This window comes from Cyprinodon tularosa, unplaced genomic scaffold (assembly GCF_016077235.1).
Source record: "Cyprinodon tularosa strain WSP-4 unplaced genomic scaffold, ASM1607723v1 ctg864, whole genome shotgun sequence".
Lineage (NCBI taxonomy): Eukaryota > Metazoa > Chordata > Actinopteri > Cyprinodontiformes > Cyprinodontidae > Cyprinodon > Cyprinodon tularosa.
In genome coordinates, this window is record NW_024039634.1 from 387,077 (window position 1) to 408,086 (window position 21,010).

Genomic DNA, 21,010 nt, shown 5'->3' on the forward strand with positions numbered 1-21,010 from the left:
GGGAGCAGGTGAGGACAGACGTTCCTCGAAGGGAGCTGAGTGGAAAGAGAATAACAAGGGAATACAACAGAGCTTAAATATAACTAAAAAAAATAACTTATGTGACACTTAAGGGAAATGAGACTAATGACTAGAAAACACTGAATGACATAATTAAAATTTTAAAAACTTCTACACAACCAAAACTTCAGGTCAACAGATCATAAGAGTTATGATCGATGATAGATAGATAGATAGATAGATAGATAGATAGATAGATAGATAGATAGATAGATAGATAGATAGATAGATAGATAGATAGATAGATAGATAGATAGATAGATAGATAGATAGATAGATAGATAGATAGATGATAGATAGATAGATAGATAGATAGATAGATAGATAGATAGATAGATAGATAGATAGATAGATAGATAGATAGATAGATAGATAGATAGATAGATAGATAGATAGATAGATAGATAGATAGATAGATAGATAGATAGATAGATAGATAGTTTCAACAAAGCTATGATTCTTTATTTAATACGTAATATCAGAAAGGGGAGGAGAATATGTTTATACTATAGCTCATGCAAGAGGAGTATGTGCAGGACACTCCTCCGTCATGAGCATTTGGTTCATACAGTATATAAATCTTTAGGTAATATTGAATACAGTTGTTTTCCCATATTATCATATGGATGCATCCCTAGAAATAACAGTGTTATATTTCTCCTTATTTGAATGTTGTGGTTTTATTAGTCCATTAAGGTTTATGTTCCTGCGGGAAGATTAGCAGATGCACAGAAAATGTCAATGAACAGCAGCTAATGGAGTCCATCATATCTTATTGCTTCAGCTGGATGAAATATTGATGGCGCTGCAACAGAAAACAGAGTAATTAACACAGATGACGCTGCAGCCTTCACGCTTTAGAAACGACTTAAAGGTCCATTAAACATAGATGAGTCATGTTTATTAAACATGTAGAAAATTCAACATCACACTAATGCTTTTCCAAACACATTTTGGCTTGTTTTTGTTTGTTTGTTTTTTTCATTTCTTGCAAAACTGAAGCCTTTTCATCACCAATTTTGTCATGTTACAGCCATAATCTTAATGGGTTTTACTAGGAGTTTATATAACAGATGATCATATATATATATTTGTACAATTAAATTCATAAAAAAAATATTTAAAAACTGACTGAGCTTCAGAGCACTGAATGAAGAAGCAACCAAGAGGCAAATGGAAACTCTGGTGAAACATAAAAAAATCCATAGCCCTAGAGGAAAAATCTGTCGCCAAGATCGGCACTCTGTAAGTCAATCAAAAAATGACCAAAAAAAGATAAAGGCATGTAGAAGAAGATGCAAACATCTCCTGTGCAAACAAGACAAAAACTCAACCAACCTTTAGGCAAAATCGGCAGAACACTAAAGCTGGCTGTCACAAAGTGGGACAGCTGGACCCAGTATTCAAGGCAAGTCAGACAATCAGAAGTTTTACAGAACTGAATCGCGGGCTGCTAAGGATAAGCGGACCGCAGCGGCTCCAGGGGGGTGGGAAGCAACCCATCACTGGCACTCTGGTTTAACATTTCGGTCCATCCTCTCTGAGGAAGGCAAGATCCAGTCAATGGACTGCCAAACAAGATGCGGCCAGGAGCCGTCCAAAGTGTACCTGATGCAGCAACCCCAGTGAGCAGGCAGGAGACCGATCCACGTCAGAGAAACAGTTCAGAACTGGACAGCTCCAAGATCCAGGAGTCCGTAGCCTGATCAGGGGTTCTGATCCAAACAGGAACAGACAGATCTAGGGTTCCAGGAATCCACAGAGCATTCAGGCAGGTTCAGAGTTATACGAGTCCAGCAGCGTGCTCAGACAGACACGCGCAGATGAAGGCAGGCAGGCTCGGTGGTAGAGAGGAACATAGACAAGACTTGTTACCAGGATAAATGCCGAACTTTAAACTGGTCTCCACCTTAGAGCTAGGCTTACAGGAACTAAAAATGACCTTCCCCGCGCTCCGAGCCAAAACTCTGAGGGTTCCACGGAGAGGGACCGGAACCCATCCTCCTCCCGCACGCCAAGCCCAAACCCTGAGGAATCAGCAGAGAAGAGCCAGGACACAACCAGGAGACAGGAGACAAACCCTCTGATTCAGCTGGCCTCCAAGAATCATGACATGAACTATGAACATGAATCATGAATCAAACATAACTGACTGGAAAGCATAACAAGAATAAACAAAGAATAGACAAATAAAGTAAGAAATAAACAAATAATGATCTGGCCCCTATTGTCGAGCTGAACCATATATATATATATATATATATATATATATATAATATATATATATATATATATATATATATATATATATATATATATATATATATATATATATATATATATATATATATATATATATTAGTGCTGTCAAAATTATTGCGTTATTATCGCGTTAACGCGAGGCCATTTTAACGGCGATAATTTTTTTAACATGAGATTAACGCTATGTGGTTGTATGGTACAATTTTCCAAGTACATCCCGCTGCAGCCTGCGGGAAGGCGGGGCTATCTTTCCCCAGTCTATGCATTTTCCATAGGCTTCGAGAGCGGAGCTCCTGAACGAAAAAAGACGCTCATACACTGGGTGACGCTAGTGCCTTTTCTTTAAGCCCCACCACCAACAAACAACTTGAGTGTCTGGTAACTAGTAGCAACCTGAAATACGCTGAGAAAATAGATTACTGAGGTGAAATGGAATCTGCTACGGCACTCTTGCTGTCTGTGTACGCCACAGGTCAGTATCGTGTGTGTGTGTGTGTGTGTGTGTGTGTGTGTGTGTGTCTGGGTGGGTGTGTGTTCTTTCTAGAGCATAGACTACCTCCATCTAGTGATGTCGGTCTATTGATTTTGATGTATTGATTGAAAATTGTTCATTATTATCTTGGTTAATTGACATCTAATGTTAACTCTACTGCATTTTATAGCAGTAGGGTAAAATGCTTGTCTTTGTTCAAAAGACTGTATTAACTGTAAAGACTGTCTTTACATCAGCCTGTTTTCAGGGCCTTTTTTTGGCTACATATTTGTTATTTTTTGCTACATGCCTCCCCATCTTCTTGCCATATGTTTCTATGGCATAAATCAGTATCTGTGACCTGTTTTCATTAAAAAAAAAGAACATTGGCAGAAACCTAGCCTGTATGTGTTTTTTTGTATGTCATCGAGAGTACTTAAAGGATTTTCAATCTGGAAAAAAATGTGCGATTAAAATGCGATTAATCGCGAGTTAACTTAGGCATTGATGCGATTAATCGCGATTAAAAAATTTTAATCGATTGACAGCACTAATATATATATATATATATATATATATATATATATATATATATAGCAGAGGAAGTAGGTGAATAAGACAAATGATAATTAAAGAGCAAGGAGGGAACGGCAGGTGAATAAGGTGAGTAATCAGAGAAGCTACCGTGGCTGGAATCATGACAATGTCATCATGCTGTAGAGATGATAAAATGATGGAGTCAAGTTTAAATCAATTATGAGAGAACATATTTCGGTGACAATAGAATGACGCTGCAAAAAAATGAAATCTAAGTAAGTCGTCTTTTATTAAAAGAAGTGTATTCTTTAAATGAGCACGTGTATAGATATAGATATAAATGTATCCTTTATGTATCTAGAGTTATTATTCCGACTACACGTTGCTCTCAAGGGAAAAATATTCTAAAAACACGTAAGCAATAATAATAATTCTAATATAATTATATTAATAATAACATAATAAAATTCTGATAAATTCTTATATCCCTTACTGGTCAAAATTATGATAAATTTTCCATTTTTAACTATAAGTTGGTCAACAGCAGCAAAAATAAGGTTGTCTGAAGTCTAAGTGAGAATTCAAACAGCACCTGAACACCACATCCAAAGCTGCTGACCGCACATAAACCCTACAGATATATTGATTCTACTTGAAGGTCAGATGGGTAATTATTTGTCACTTCTTATGAAAAATAAAATGCAAATTTGGCTTTATGTTGGAATTGTTTCAAAAAGCATTCAGTATAATATGTATATATTCAAAAAATATTTAAATTTTCAGTGAGAGAGTGTCCTTTTTTTTTTTCAAATGCAAACATACTTTTGCTCAGAGTAGAACAGCATCATGTGAACAATGGTTTGGAAAAAAAAACATCTAAGCATCTAATCACAAAATTTTACACCTGTTTCCAGACTTAATTCATGAGAACATTTAGAGATGTTCCGCTTGTGCACATATTCATCCATCACTGATAAATAGGAAAAGACAGGACAAAGGAGACACACACTGTTACACACATGCCAAGCCATGATGTATCTACTCCTCTGAGGACACACCCACCTTCCCCCTTTTTTCTGGACGGGGTTCTCATGAATAGGTTCAGCCACAAAAAAACACAGAAGGCAGCAGAATAAGTAGACCTGTTTTTTAGATTCAGGCAAAAAACGAGATTATTTACTAAAAGAGATAAAAAAAATTATACATTCGTTACCACTTTTGATGTAACAATGAGCCAATTGTACATGACTAGTACATAGACTGTCATTAGTTTATAATTGAATCGTATTAATGTAGAAGAGCCCATAAAGTAGTGTTTTTCATGTCTTAAGGCATCTATCTATCTATCCATCGATCCATTTCTTTTTCTCTCCCTGACATCATCCTCCATCATCTAGGTTAACACAAGGATTTCCCGGGGGAGAAGGAGTAAATACTCTCTCCAGAGAGTTTTGGTTCTTCCTGGGGGTCTCCTTCCATTGGGATGTACACAGGAAAAACCTTAAAAGAGGATTATCTATGAGGCATCCAAAACAGATGCTTGAACCACCTCAGCTGACTCACCATTTTTCTAAACTGATTCTGCCCTACCCTACAGAGGAAACTCATTTCATCTGCTTGTATCTGAAACCATATATATGAAACAAAGGTGGTGGCCTTAGTGAGAGATTTGTTGTTCTCTTTTGTATTGTTTTGATTTTTTGTAGCTCGATTGAGTGGTATGGTCAGGACCCCGATGAAGGACAGACAGGCAGAATCAGCAGAGTCTTTAACTAAATAGATAATCAAACAACAGGACTCAGGACAGGAACTGGTAAGAAAGTCCTAAGAATAAGAACATGTACCATTAGACCTGATAGGAACTAACAGAAGGTATCTGAAAGGAGGTATCTAAAGGAGATTTTGGAGATGATAATCGGATGTAAATCTTATCAGAATCAACTATATTCACCAAGTTTGTGCACATTGATAGACCTCTTACATGGTGTCCAGATAGACAAAAACTGTACAAGTTGTGAGTTTTTTACAGTCGACATGCAGCAGGTTGTGTACAGAGAACAGATTGGGAGGGACCAGACTTCTGGGGGAGATGAGGGTTCTGGTAGCTCATGAGGCTGGCGATGAAGTAAGAAAGGCCATAAATGTAAGCTGGGTATGCTTCTGGCAGAGGACATCTGGGTCGAGCTGGAGTCCACTAAGTGGAGTGGTCGAGGTGCTGCAGAAGGAAGCATAGACCCAACATGACCGAATCCTCTTCCAAGCTTTTTGTCTGGAAATTAAACTTAAGGCACTGCATCAGGGAGCCCAAAGGACTTCATAACGACAGACATCAGGGCACAAGCCTTCACTTATTGAATAACAATAGCAAACTGCTGCCAGCTGAGGGTTGAATCCCTCACAGAATGAGTCAGGTGACCTAGAGTGCCACCATACTGCAGTATGGGGTGTGTTCAATTTCAGCGGCTGCATCCTCTGCCTGGACTGGGTCCTTTGATGTCCCTGAAAATAAGGAGGTCAAAAGAGTTTTGGGTATGGATTCAAACAGGTCTATCCTTCTCTGGCTTTCACCGCTCAAATGCTCTGTCGCTTAGCAACCGCGACACACAAAGCAGGGAAAGAATGGATATTGAACTTCTCACTACTGTTCTGGTTGCAAATAACAATTTCGAAGAGCTTCAGCAGCAGTATCGTCGTCACAGATGTAGTCCCCACACTGCACAAATATTAGAATCTATCCTCTAATATCAGCCAAACCCATTCATACAGGGACAGATAAAACCTTTCAATAAACCAAACATTACCTGCCACATATATGACTCAATAACAATTAAAAACAACTATTTTCATTAATTCCAGATGGAACTATTCCCATACTTGTACTATTTCCTTATAATAAACTGCACTTACAATATTCACCACTGCGCCATTTCCTTTTTTCCTCTGAGCTTGCTTGGACTTGCATTGAATCACAGGATACCTAAGGCCAATGTAGGATAAACTGGACCCATCCTTTAAAATGGGCATAAAGGAGGCTGCATCTGTTGGCCGCATAAGGAGGAGTCTTCCATTCCGAACAGGCTTTGGCACCGTATGACGTAATCTCCTTAATCCCCTTAAAAACAAGAGCTAACTTAGCCAACAAATATGACACTCACCTGATCAGAAATATTTCAGCTCTCTGCTGTAGGATTAAATGCAGAGGGGGAAATCATTTCTTTTTTTTTATCAATGAGTACATGAACTTTTAGTCTGCTGGTGCAAAAGAAAACACGTAGGGAGACTTTTTCATTAGCGATAGTGCAGTTTGGCCAGTGGCCTTTGGGGGCACTGAACCTTGAAGGCACCGGTCCAGTGCCCCTAGTGGATAAAAGTTGCAGTGTTGCTTTAAATAGAGCAGCAGCTAGGTTATGCAGGAAGTTCCCTACTGTAAAAATGCAGTAATTCCTTTCTGCTGTTTGATATCCTATCAGAATGAGAGACTTCTAGACTGTATTAACGTGACTGGATTGTAATAAACTGGGTTGAAATTTAAAGGTCATGACAGTTGGCTCACAAAGATGCCGTTAAAAGCAACAGATGTTTAAAAGAAAGATTCACACCAAAATGTTAAGATGTTGACTGAAATCATAAATGGAGTTTACAGCTGTTAAGACACTGATGGCAGATGAATAATCTGGATGACCCCACTTTTAAATACAGGTAGAGAAACAAAATAACCAATGTATTTGTTCTTTTTTCCTTAAAATAAGTATTATCAGTTAAAACATCGAACCACCATCTGTGACCTTCATACAGCTCAGTGGTTTTTACTTTAACACATGATGTTGTAAAACTCTCTCATTCATTCAGTTCTGTGCTTTCATCTGAAATTAAATCTGGCTCTGCTCTGTAATCCCCTCTCCTCATCTGCACAATAACCTCTCCACCCCCACACTTTGACAGCCAAACACTCCCACCGTGATCTTATCCCGGTCCACTTTCCTCGAAGCCCTGTGCCGTCCCAAAGAGGGACATGTGGACCTGGTGGTTCATGAATCAACCCAAACCCCTCTGTGGGACTCCTCACCCAGAGGCCATCTGGCCTACTAGGCTGCCTCGCCTCTCTGTGTGTGAGGGGGCCAAGATGTTAACAAGCAGATGATAGATAAGCCAGATCTGCCACATCTCTTGCCTTTCTATTTGTTCTGTCTATTTCTATATTTACTTAATGCAGCTTTTCTCATCAGGTCAAAGTTCGGAGCCGCTTCTGCCCTAAACGTGTAAGCTCCCTTGTTCATTCACTGCTCTGACCATGTTTTATTCATTCATTGATTTTCCTCACCCACTACATCTTTGGCAGGGTGATTTGGAGCTGGAAGCGGTCCCAGCATGCATTGTTTGAAAAGGCAGAAGACACAAAGAAGTAGAAGCGGCAGATTGGATTTAGATCTTTGTTTGAAGAGCTAAAGGCTCTGGGTTTTTTTTCATGACAGACCTAGCTACAGAAAGAATAAGAATGAAAAACAAAGAAAGCTGAAGAGGAATAAAAAAAACTGAAAGACAAATAAAGAACCTGGAGGTTTATATCCTCTAAAACTGACTTTAACACGTGATATAATCATGCAGAAAACCCATAGAATGTGATATATTTTTGATATATCTCAATTCATCCACCTATATGCTTCCAACGGACCTGCACAAGGACCCAGGATTATAACAAGCTATAATCTAGCTTACATGTGCTAGATTCATATGATAAAAATGTTTAAAACATCCAAGAAAATTGCTTTAAAAACATTAGCCTACGACGTAGCTATGTGATTGGTAACAGCATAATATTTGCTCTGTGTTGTGTGTAGTCCTATTGGCTACCCGCCAGCATAGCAGGTTGATTGAAAGTTTCACCCGCCAATCACAAAAGTTACCCACATTTGGCGTGTGGGTGGAAGTTCATGTAAAATACGCTTAACTAAAATTATTTTTATTTCACTTTTTTTAACCAGCATTCCATCAACTGCCGTAGGGCAGTGGTTCCCAACCCTGTTCCTCAGGGACCCCTGTCCTGCATGGTTTAGCTGTTTCCCTGTTGCATCACACCAGAAAAGAATAGATTATTAACAGGATTCTGCAACACTTAATTACAGAAGAAGGGGCCAAATTTGAATTAGGTGTGCTGGAAAAGACACATATCTAAAACATGTAGGGCACGGGTCCCTGTAGTCTCGTGAGACCATCCTGATCTCGCGAGCTTTAAAGGCTTCACTCGCAGATCAGTCTGGACACTCTCCGTTAAAGAAAATTTGGAGGCTTTCACCAAACGAACGTCCAATCAGCGTTGGCTTTGAGGCGGGTTGAGGTGTGACGCAACGAGAAGCGCGACACTTCAGTCTAAAGAACATGGCGGCTTCAGCCGATGAAACTAGCGTTAGCGTGGCTATCGAGCAAGTTTCATCGGAATTACAGAGTATTTCTTCACTAAAAGAAGAGCAAAACGCTGCTCTGGAGGCTTTTCTCAGAGGAAAAGATGTTTTTGCTCTTCTCCCAACTGGTTTCGGCAAGAGTAGCCTGGCTTGTGGTTGTGTTTTCGTCGTCGCTCTGTTAGTACGTCATATGCTTCGTTGATCTGATTGGTTTATTTGGCCCGTCTATCACCAACATAGGCCAATCAGCTAACCAGTATTTTCGCCCCTTCCCAAAATTACTTCAATGGAAGGTTTCCAGATGGATATGCAGAGCAAATCCATCTGGCGGAGTCAGGTTAGGGTCCCTGGGGACTAGGGTTGGGAATCACTGCCTTGGGTACGAATATGACATGACTCAGAAAACCATTTCTTTTAGCCCTGCTTCATAATGGGGGGAAAAATGGTAAAAGCCAGGCAAATGGACTTTCATTCTGTTTTTTTGAAGACGTTTCAACACCTTTCCAGGAGTCTTTGGGGCAGTCTGATTTGCAACAAAGGATGGCCACCTACTGTGTACAGTTAATTATTCTCGAGGATCTGTGACACCTGAGTCTGTCTCTACTAACAGCTCTGGGAAAAAGGAATACCATTATAAAATCCTTTAACCTACAGTACATTTTCATATATATTTTACAGAATCAGTAAGAAAATGAAATTACTGGGTCTTTCTTTAAGAATAACAATCCAAAACATATGCCTATTAACAGAACTGGATCACTGGACCGGGATTATATTTCATATGTGAACATCTCCGTCAGCAGATCTACATCATGTAGAAAACCTTTTATGTAAGCTGAATTAAAGGTCATGCACCATAAAACAGAACCTATAGGACTCTGGATGATTGTTCAGAGATCCCATATTCTCTAACCTTGTGAAATGCTTCAGAAGAAACTCAACACTGTGCTCCTAGTGAAAGAATATTGTGCAAAGCACTAACAGAAGGGCTCAGAGGCACTGTGGAGGATGCTGCATGTAGATATCTAAAAGATAACAATTGTATGATCAATGAAGCAAAATAGCTCCAGCGAAATGTTCCACTTATTCTGAGCTTGACGAGCTCACTGGATTATTGATTATTGAAGTCATTCTGGAGTTTGGAGGCGAGAGATGAGTGGGGCAGGGATTTTAGATGGTTTGATCTAAACTGAGTGCAGTGATCCATTTCAGAACAATAAATACAGCCTCCATATAACTTTAGCTTAGCTGCAACCCACCAATATAACACTTATTCCATAATTTATTACATTAGTATATCTAGAAGCATGGCTCCCTTTCCATACTTGGAATTTAATGTAACTAATCCATCATTTTTAAATCATGTTTAAAATTTGCTGTTGCTTTTCTAATTACTTTATTAATCTGTCTTGGTGTTGCTAGGAAAAAAAAGTTTTGATTAGAAACTGTCTAATAACATGTCTTTCTCAGATCTATAGTGAAGAAATTTGAAAAATGTTTTTTGAGGTTAGAAGTGATACTAGATTACGCTCCGTGTTTTACTCGGGGAAATAATCCCTGCACACCAGATCAGGGCTGAAGTTGGCCTTGATCCCAATGTGTCAGTCCGCCGCAGACTCCAGTGCAATAGTGTGGCCATGTTTCATTGTGACACGCTTGCCCCTGCAGTTAAAGGGCTGTGACCTCGAGAAGAGGAATGGAACAAAAGAAAAAGCAAAAAAAAAAGGAAAACTGAAATACAATCAAAACCAAAAATACCACTTCAGTGAAAATGACATTGCTGCAGAACAGATTTCACTCTCAGAAAACCAACTTATTCCATTATGCTTCATTTCCTCCTCCCCTTGACCTTTTTTATCCTCTGACAGTAATGTCATTGTTCTTTTTCCCTGCTGTCAGCGGCCTTCTGCTCCGCTCTCAAAGACGAGTACTATTATCTTATTATGTTGTTATGTGAATAATGCACCGCCGTTTATTTAGCCTGTGACATTCAGAGAGGCCAGAGAGGGAAACACAGCTCAGATGGTTTGTAGAAATGAAGAAAGGTTCTAGAGTTATTGAGGGGATTTAAAGAAAAATAAATGGAAAAGAAAGAAAGAAAGAACGAAAGAAAGAAAGAAAGAAAGAAAGAAAGAAAGAAAGAAAGAAAGAAAGAAAGAAAGAAAGAAAGAAAGAAAGAAAGAAAGAAAGAAAGAAAGATGCCTCATATTTTATTTCATAATAATAAAATAATAAAAAAATGATTCTATAAAAGTATTTCCCATATTTATTTTGTTGTTAGACAGTGTAAACTCTAGATTTAATAATCTTTAAGGAGCCATAATTAAAGAAAGAAATAGACGGAAATAGTTGTTGCTTAAACATAAAAAAATGACTGTATTCCTATCTCCCCATAAAGGTTGTTTTTCTGCTGGCTGGAGCAGACAGTCTGCCTCTGATCCATTTGGTGCTGGAAAAAAATAAAGGAGTCAGATGGTGCATCATAAAACCAGCCCTTTTATGGCAGTGCGAACAAAGCCTGAAGGTGAAAGCCTGAACAACGCCACGGCCAGACACATAACCTCTGATTGGACTTTCTCATGCGAAAGAAGTCCAGCAATTACTCTTTATCATTCTTAAACACTGTTGTTGTAATAAACGCTACAGAATTGAATCATATAGACAAATAATGTGCAGAGTGCTGCTAACTCGCTAACTACGGACCTTGCTGTGGGGTAGCGCTAACAAGAGTAACATGCAGGAGAACAATAGGCAGAGATTACGTATTTGGTTTTCAGCTGGGTGATTGCGGCGTTGAGCTCGTCATACTTAAAACCCAGGGGACAAGATGAGGCACAGGAAAAGGAAAATGATGCACTAAAACATTATATTTTATCTCTCTTCAGATGATATGTACTTTGGTCTGCTTGAACAGTAAGCTTCTGTTCGTGAATAAATAATCAGACTCAATTATAACAAAATGTCATGATTCTTGGCGTTGATAGCTGGGTTAATTGCTAATTTCATTCACCTAACTCTGCCCGGTTTCATTACTGCTCATCTGATCAACCTGCTCCTGCCTCTATTTAAGCTGTTTGCTCCCAGCAAACCGTGCCAGATTATTATTGAGTCTGTGGCATTGAGAGTTTTCCAGCGTTACTAATAGTTTTCTAATTGCCTGATCCGGACCTTTTTCTGTATTTGGACCTTTGAGCTTGTCTGTCCCTCTTCTGATCTGTTTGCTTGACCTGCCTTCAGACTCCCGGTGGATTCTTCTTGAGGGCTGTACCTAGATCTGCCTCTTGACTTTGCCCTGTGGTTTATCCTGACTTCCTTTGTCTGCTTGGATCTGATCTCCTGTCAGCTCTGCAGCCTTCTAGGCATCAGCATCTGAAATTCTCTGGCAGCGTCCTCTGCGTGTTGTCAGCCAACCGTCTGGAATCATCCTTGTTCTCTGGGCATGGACATTTCTGTGAAACCAGGTTAGTGACTTACTTATAATCATCCTCCGTGAGATTATCTTGGTCACTAACCTGTTTTTCTTTTCTATAGAGGGTCCTGCCTTAGATGCCCTAGCCGCAGCCACTGCAGATCCATTCCGCTAGTTTTTTAATAAGCGCTTTTGAAGTTATCCCAATGTCTGTCTGGCCTGAATACTGGGTTCTCTGTTCTAAGTCATAACACAATAGGCCTTGAAATATTTTCCCCCCAGCAGCATAAGCTCACACTAAATAACCCCAAATCTAATTTTAGCACATTTATTTATTGGGTTAAAAAAATTTAGGCTTTACTTGTTTTTTTTCTTTTGTTTGTTTGTTTTTAATTAAAACATTTATTAGAATATGTACTTTTTTTCTGCAAGTTAAACCAAAGGGTTAAGATGAATTTAATCAGTAATCCACAACTTACCCTGAGGTAGAAATGTGACATAAAGGCCTATTTTTACCAGCTATCCTACAAAACGGCAAAGACAGATAAACATCCAGTTATGTCAGATATGTTTATCTTTGTAGGTGTGTCATATTAAAATGAACTATGTTTGGTTTTGACAGAGTTCTCTGTTCTAGTCATCTGAAGTATTATTTTACTTTATATGTTTGACACAGTTGAAAATAAAAATCATATATATCAAATACAGTTTACTGCTGGATTGCGCCTGACTTTCCAGAACCCAGTATCAGGAGCTGCCATTCAGGAGCACACTGCTGAATGTGCCTTTATATAGGAATAACATGGAAATCACTCTCCACATTCACTCCATTCATGTTCTATGTGGATGCACCATTAGACTTGCTTATCTCAAATCTGCCACAGAAGTCAATTACACTAAGCTACTCCTGGTTCCACAAATCAACCATTGTCACATCCTTGTGTCTTCTGGCCTCCGGCAGCCTGATTCTGTAGTTGTCTGCACAGAAGGCATCACAACCTTGATAGATGTCTAAAAAAAAGAATTGATTCTTTATCACCAAAAAGTTTTTTTTATATATTTATATTTCAAATGTCTTCAAGTGGAATCAAATTGGAAACAAGGTAAGTTTTTTTGCTTGTGAAGCTGAATGGGATTCTACATTGGAGGGTTTATGGTGGTAAGGGGCTGATTCTCTGCTAAGAAATTTACATTTCTTAGCATTTCTTTGGGACTCAAAATGGGCTGTCATTGAGTCTAAAAGGAGGATAAAGTCAACCTTCTTCCATGCCAATCAGTCATCAATATATTCAAATATTTCACTCTGTATGTTTAAAATTCTTTGAAATTTGTGAGGAAAATCTTTACAGCATCAATTTTTCTTTTTTTTTCTTTTAAGCCACTCTCACACCTTGACGATTTAGCCAGTGTATGCCTGACGTCCCAGAATTTCCAAAAACACTGGCATACGCTGAAGTTTCTATTTTGGGCGTATACATTGCGTATTCCTAACGAGTCAAGAATTTATGTCCAACAGCCTAACTTATACATAACACACAACAGCGTAATGCCCATGAGCTGTCACAAGCCAGTGTCCTCAAGGCGGCAGCAATGTGCTCGGAGGCCCCAGCCTGCATAAAAATATTTCTTTGATCGCGGTATTAACCTAGCTGCTGTTTAATGCCCATCAAAAGAAAAACAAAGAAAGAAAGAAAGGTTTGTAGTCGCAGTAGATTCAGCGTCATGTCTGCAAGGAAGTTTGTTGGTCGTGGCAGTAGGCGTGAATGCAGGGAGGTTAGAAGTTATGCACACGTTACTCATAGGTTTTGGATAAGCTAGACATCATGATTTGTGAATAACTTAAACTTAACTTGTTTCAATGATCAAAGGACTTACCTGTAACTTATGCCCCACCTATGAGCATATGCTGGCATGTGCCAGTGTGTTTCAGCGTGCTTCAGCATACTCCAGCGTGCTCATAACTTATACAAAATGTACCCATGACTTATTCAACGTAGGCTAGCGTTTCTGTCAGATTTTTCATTCGTCAGGGGCTTTACAGAGCAATCAGAAATCAGAGATACTTTATGTGACCAGATTCAACAGAAATAAACAGAATTGAAGGCAGACTGCAGGGCAGGTCTGCCTGCAACCCACACAGAGTTCCTGATAGATTTCAGAGGAAGCAGCCGCCTCCACTCTATGCGTCACAGTTCCCACACAGTTTGGGGAGTTTGTGCTCATTCATGTACACCTCAGGAATGAGTAGAAATGTCAGTTTCTATTTGTGTATATATTCAAAAACGTCTGTTAAACAAAAGAAATTCAGGATGAATACGTGTAAATAAAAGCAATAACTGGAAATTTGATTGGCCACATGTTCAGTTGGAACACCCTGTAAAGTTACACAGATATTATACTTGCTGGATGTACGTATCTTTTCTTTTGTTTCTTTTACTTGAATGTATCTTTTTTTAAAATCCAAATACCCAAACGAGGGACCTAATTTAGGCCATTGGAGGTGTAATCATGTTGACTTCAGGTGGCCAGATGTGATTAAACTTTGGTTACATGAGTACACTGGAACTGTACTAAAGCAGGACAGATAAAAGACTTAAGATTTGACTTAGACTTCTGTTTATAACTGGGTGAATGGAAGGTGGGAAAGGTGAATCTTTTTGTGAAGTTTGCTGAAGCTATTTTTTTTATTTCATTTGGAAGAGAGGATGACATAAAAAGACTGTAAAACTGAGTTGCACAAGAATTTTTTTTTTAATCTGTTTTGAATTGTTTCATATTTGTTTTTAAAGCTAAAATAGGATCAGTATTTTATCTTATCCCTGCAGTCCTTCCATGGGTAAAGTACACAGCTCACTAAAATACTTTATTGATTGCATGTTTCAAATCTGCCCCACTTGCTTCCATATCTACACGCTGTTTCTGGATGGACCTATATGGGGGTTCTTAACCTTGCAATTTAGAGATTTTTCTTTTATATTTTTCCCCAAAGCGTATTTGACTTCATTTACCACCATATCTCTCTTCCTATCTGACTCATGAAATTCCGATCAACTCCGGTTGGAGCTACTGAAGAACAGTTGCAGAGAATTGTGACCATTCTCGTTCATTTCAATAAGATATAAGTGCATTGACTTCATATAAGCTAATTTTCTGTTGTGTTCTAGCCTTTTGGGTGCATTTTAAACTGCTGGACATGCCCAGGATGAGTCCGGGGAAAACTGAATACACTGAACCCATAAATCAATAGGCTTGCTTGAGCCATGGTGCAGTGTAGGTACAGTTACCAAGGCCATGTGGCTCAACAGAATGATTCCGAACAAAGGAGGTTTGGAAAGACCCTGCAGCAGGGAGGAAACACATCAAGCTCCTGAATTTCACAGGAAAATGAGGCAACAGATGGGAAAAAGTAACAGTGAAATTCAGAATAAAACACTATACCCACATACGCTGACTCAACCAGTTTAGTGACAAAGGATGTTTATGCACATAGATAACAAGTTTTGTGGCTGTTTGTAGCCGTCCTGCACTATATAAGGACACTGCTAACCTGGCCTTATTGTGAGAAATAAAAGAGCATGAGCAAGAACGTGTATTTCATTGGATTTCTGCTTTGATGTACAGCTGTATTTTTTTGCACCATGTTTTTTTTTTCTCACACTGTTATCATTTGATCATTGCTGTATTTAAGAAATGGAAATGCGATAAAAAGCTGTGCAAAATGAAAATTTCGTTTTGTATGTACTCTGTGTATGCAAGATGACAATAAAAGTTGTCTAAGTATTTTTGCTTCTCTTTTTTCAATTTCGAGAAGCCAATTAACCTCACATTCATGTTCTCGGACTGTGGGGTCCAAAACCCAAGAATGGAACCCACAACCTGCTTGTTGAAAGGTAGCAGTGCTACAAACTGGGCCATCTTACTGCCCATGCTAAGTCTTTCTTAGAAAATCCTAATCACGATTAGTAAAGGGAAATGCAAGTCAATTAAACATTTTTTGGAAAACTTATACTGGGTCTCAGAGCCTCCTTTCCTTTTATATAATAAACACTGTAACGTCATCTCTCATAAAGCGGAAAAGAAAAAATACCTTGACTGGTTGTGACAGTTGGAAAAACCCAAATGCCAGAGGCCGTTTTACAATGTGTGTTCTTCTAAGTCATGTGAGTCATCGAAAATAGCTTTTACAGTTTGTAAATCTTTTTTCTTCAAATTGACAGAAAAGGTTTTCTCTCTTTTCTGCCTGCATCGTCTCCACGTTATCAGGGGCGGAGCTAGATGGGGGGCCAGGGGTGGCCATGGCCACCCTTAGCCAATCATTGGCCACCCCTGTGGCCACCCCTACTATTTATTTTCCTCTAATACAGATGGTGGCAACAGTAATACTCTCAATTGGAATATTCAAAACATTTAACATTTTCATACATTCACAATTACTTGACAACAAAACACTGTGGTTAATTATACACATCAATATACAAACATTAAAGACAATAAGTACTGAATTCAAGCAGAAATAGATGTGTTTTAAGGGGTAAAGAGAAAGGGATGTGTCTCTGCAAGTCATCTAGGAGTCTCCGGTGAAATCATAGATAAATAACTATTTTAATCATAACTTATTAAATAATCAATTTATGTAGATATTAGTACTTCTAAATATAAATTTTATGCAGAATGATTACTGATAAATTTAGGTAAGTAATGACAATGAAAAAGATGTTCAACGAAAACTCAAACCTGAAAGAATTTTATACACTACACCTTTTATTTAGAAAGCACTGATGTTTGAATATATTCATCTATTTGTTAGCAAAGGATGTGGAAAAGTATAGTTTTTCTTTATGTAGAAAAAATTAATGTTTTGCTTGCTAATTTTCCTGTTGGAACAGTGTAGTTAGACTGATCATGAAGTTTTGGTGCCTATTTACTTTTGGCCACCCCACAGTGTACATTGGTTATTGCCTGGCCACCCTTCTAAAAAAATGTCTGGCTACGCCTCTGCACATTATACCCGCCATCTGTGCACAGTACTGTTGCAAGTTGCGACTTCCATTAGAATGCACAAAAACATCCACTCAACTCCTCTAAACTCTCCATGGTAAATGTTAATACAAACATGCAATACTTCTTTCATATAGAGTGGTCTTCAACAGTTGCACCAGTTGTAGATTATTCATAACACAGCCACTAATTTGACTAGCAATTTAATGTGCCTTGTTTGAGATTATGGTAGATCGGGTACATTTTGAAATAAAAGCTAATTATAACATCAAGTCTTCATTTTAAATATTTTAACAACAAAGATACAGGTTCAAAAACAGATTAAACTCTATTCTTGTGGTTTCTAGTTTACCTATTATACCTCATGGTTTGTACACAACCATAGATAATCAATTTGTCCTTTCTTGTAATACTGCTTTTTTAATGAATTATGGAGCTAAATTGACATAATAGTTTTATTTCATCTAATTTACACCAACTGATCCCCATTGGGACAAGTCGGCGTAGCAAATGTCTGATATTAACCCATGAAGATAAAAACAACTCCCAGGAACCACCTCCTTTAAGATATTCTTTGTTGCGGCAAGTATAAAACATCCCCCTAGCCAAAGCTTATTAATGTGTCTATGGTACATGGGTATCTAACGTAATCATTTTTTCAAAAAAGCGGGCTAAGAAAGACTGATAAAAGTATAAAAGGAGTTGAAGAGACCAGCTGCTGAAATTTTCACATCTTATCATTGCAGCGGCAACATTGCTGAATCAGTATATTCATGCTTCAAAAGAATTACATTGATACACTTGAATTAAAAGCCTTTTTTATGATTATTTATCTGTAAATAATCCAAAAGAGAAAAAAATCTAATAAGCATTAGTTAAGTATACATTATGTGTGCAGAACAGCTTTATTATATGCCTGAGATAGGAGGAGGAGGTTGATGCAAAATGTGGGAATGAATTAGTGACGAGGCAAACTGACCTGCAGCCCTTTTAATTCAAGCAGCTGGTGCTTGAAAGGCTTCTCCAAACAGCCTCATCAAGAATCAGTCATTCTGTTCTCTACTGTGAAGTGTGCTCAGGCTAAGTGTTATTTAAAGAAGTATTTGCATGAACAACATTGACGGTGTTTTGTGTAGGCAAACTGACTCCCAGGAAAATTATAATGAAAGAGGAAAAATAAATACCAATGGGAGCATTTTAAGTGAAATAATGACAAAGCACCTCACTGGCTGTCTTACTGTGATAAAAAAAAAAAAAAATCTGATTTGTTTAGATTAAAAACTGCTTTCACACAGAAAGGCTTAGAAGAAAAAAAGATCACAGCCATATGGTAACAACCCACAACACCAAAAAACAAAAAAATGTCTTTGCAAGTATTATAAAAGAATCATAAGAATATAAAACTGAACAATATCACAACATCTAATCTGCTCTTTAATCCAAATCCAATAGCTTTGTTGATAGTGTTATAATTCTCTTTAATCCTAAAGCTTCAGCTGTAGTAATATACATATTCGGATATGTAGTGAACAGTCACCCAGCTTGGTTGTTAAATTAGTTCAGCTGTGGTGTAGGTCAATAATACCAATCTCTGTTCTCCTTTTTCCTTCATATTTTTTAAATAAAAAAAAATGCTTTAAAAAATATTTTTTTTACAAACCGAAATGAACTACTTTACAAAAGCTGCTGCACCTCAGCATCAACACCTGAAGCAAGAAACACAAACTAAATCCCAAAGAGAGAATAATATTTGATCAAGCCGAGTTAAATCAAGAGAGATTACATTACAGACACAAAAAGCATTAAAGATACCATATAAAGTTCTGTTTTTCACCCTACCATGTTATTACACTTTTTATTCCAACTTTATGAGTCATTTTTTGTGCAGAATTAGAGCAAAAAAGAAAAAGCAGCAGAAATTTTTGCAGTCTTCCAGTAAATCCATACAAAATGGAGCTGCTGGACATTTCAACTCCCTGGCTTCTTAAAGTAGAGCGTCAGGGCAACAAATCTGCTGCAGAGAAAAGAAGGTTGGCTGTTTGATTAATAATTGATCGGAGCATCTTGCATATTCATATATACTGGGGCAATGTAAAGCAGAAATGATTGTCAGAGAATGTTTTCCAGTTAAGTTTGACTGAAAAACTAAGAATAATGGTGGTAATTTGTTGAACCAGAGAATTAAGGCATTAAAAAAAGGCAGTTGTCATGAAGATGAAAAACAGCAGTTTCTAGCAATAAAGCTTTAATCAGCCTTCTTCCACAGCAACAATACCATATGCTTGTCACACCAAACTGCAAATCATTAAGCAAAGGGGATGATAAATAGCTCTAGTAAGGTTTTCTAACCTGCTATTTTTTTATAGCCGTTACATTTGGACACCAAAATAAAATCATCTTGTTAAGGACATGTTTGTGCAGTTCTTTGTATTGAAACATAAATGCAGTAAAACTTAAAAAACTGACTGGTTGATTAGTTTACTCTGTTCTGGACTAAGGTTGGAAGACCAGGCTTCATTAGACTTATTCTAGAAATAGTTCAACTTAAGTTATATGATCGCCTTGCTAATATATTGTAAGAATAGTCAAACATGTTTTTGTTTTATAGGTTAAATCACCAGCTACTCCAATTTTATAATCTATAATAAACCAACAAAATGAATATAGGCCACAAAGAAAGGACTTGTGACAAAGTTCAGAGTCACCTCTGTAAATGTACTAAAAAAAAAAAAAAAAATGAGTATCGACGGAAAGCATGACATTGCTTTTATTTTCAGGTTTGGATTTGGATTTTTTTTGTTTAAATTTAAATGCACAGTTCCCTCTTTACTGATGTTTGAAGCGTTGTTACGCTTCACATCTACCTATTTATATAAATAGCCATTAATACCCTGTGCAATAATATATGTGTGCGTGTGTGGACGCACTGTATTTACTGTATATACCCCAGGCACCTTTTCCTCCTTTTGGAACCTTCTTTTTGACTACTGAGTCAATGAAACAAGTGAATTTCTCCACTATGAGTAGGGCTGCAACAACGAATCGATAAAATCGATAAAAATCAACTTTTAAAAGCGTTGGCAACGAATTTCATCATCGATTAGTTGTATCGCGCGATTAATGCGTCATCCGCCGCCGCCGTCATCACATCCACTTGACTGAAACGGGGGAAGAAAAAAAATACGTCAGAGCGAGTCAGCGCCGCAGGTGTAGTGTTGCCAACTCAGCTACTTTTCAGACCCCCTCCAGCGACTATTTTTCAAAAAAGTGACTAGCGACAAATCTGGCGACTTTTTACGGTGTCACTGGCGGCTTTTGGAGACTCTTACGTGAAAGCATGTATCGTTCCTACTCTGCCGTGGGGCGCCTCCCTCAGGAGTCCCTCTCAGCGCTGCAGTCAGAGCCGCAGGATGTTTACCCTCAGCGTCCAGACTGCAAATGAAGCGTGCATGCGCCAGGATTGACGGCGCAAATTGATCACAATAATTAAAATAGCCTGCGCTTTGTAAAGTGAAAAAAGTCGTAACATGCAACTTTTGTCAAAACAAATTAACATGGCACGGAACCACAATGTTTGTTTCGTTTTAAAGTGGGGAAACGTAACGTTAGTTTCTCAGGTAGCTCATCTGATGCTTTCTTTACCGTGTTAGTAGGTTACAGACAGTGATAAGGTTGGCTACTTATTTTACTTTTAATTTCATTTGAATTAGCTTAAGCAGCGTTTATATTTTCTTTATAAATAAATTAACTTGCAAATTATCAGGGCAAGGCTTTTAAAGTTTAAATCTTCTGGCAAAGATAAAGTAAAGATCCTGCAATTTATGGAAGTAAAGCAGAATAAAATCAAGCAAGATCAGTAATATGTCAATTAAT

The 21,010-nt window shown here is 38.1% G+C and overlaps 1 protein-coding gene across 2 annotated transcripts in view; it reads right to left on the reverse strand.

Moving 5' to 3' along the window:
- The window catches only part of LOC119775295 (E3 ubiquitin-protein ligase TRIM9), a 72,788-nt gene that overhangs the window by 33,154 nt on the left and 18,624 nt on the right, over window positions 1-21,010 (reverse strand). The gene's annotated exons all lie outside the window — the stretch shown is intronic.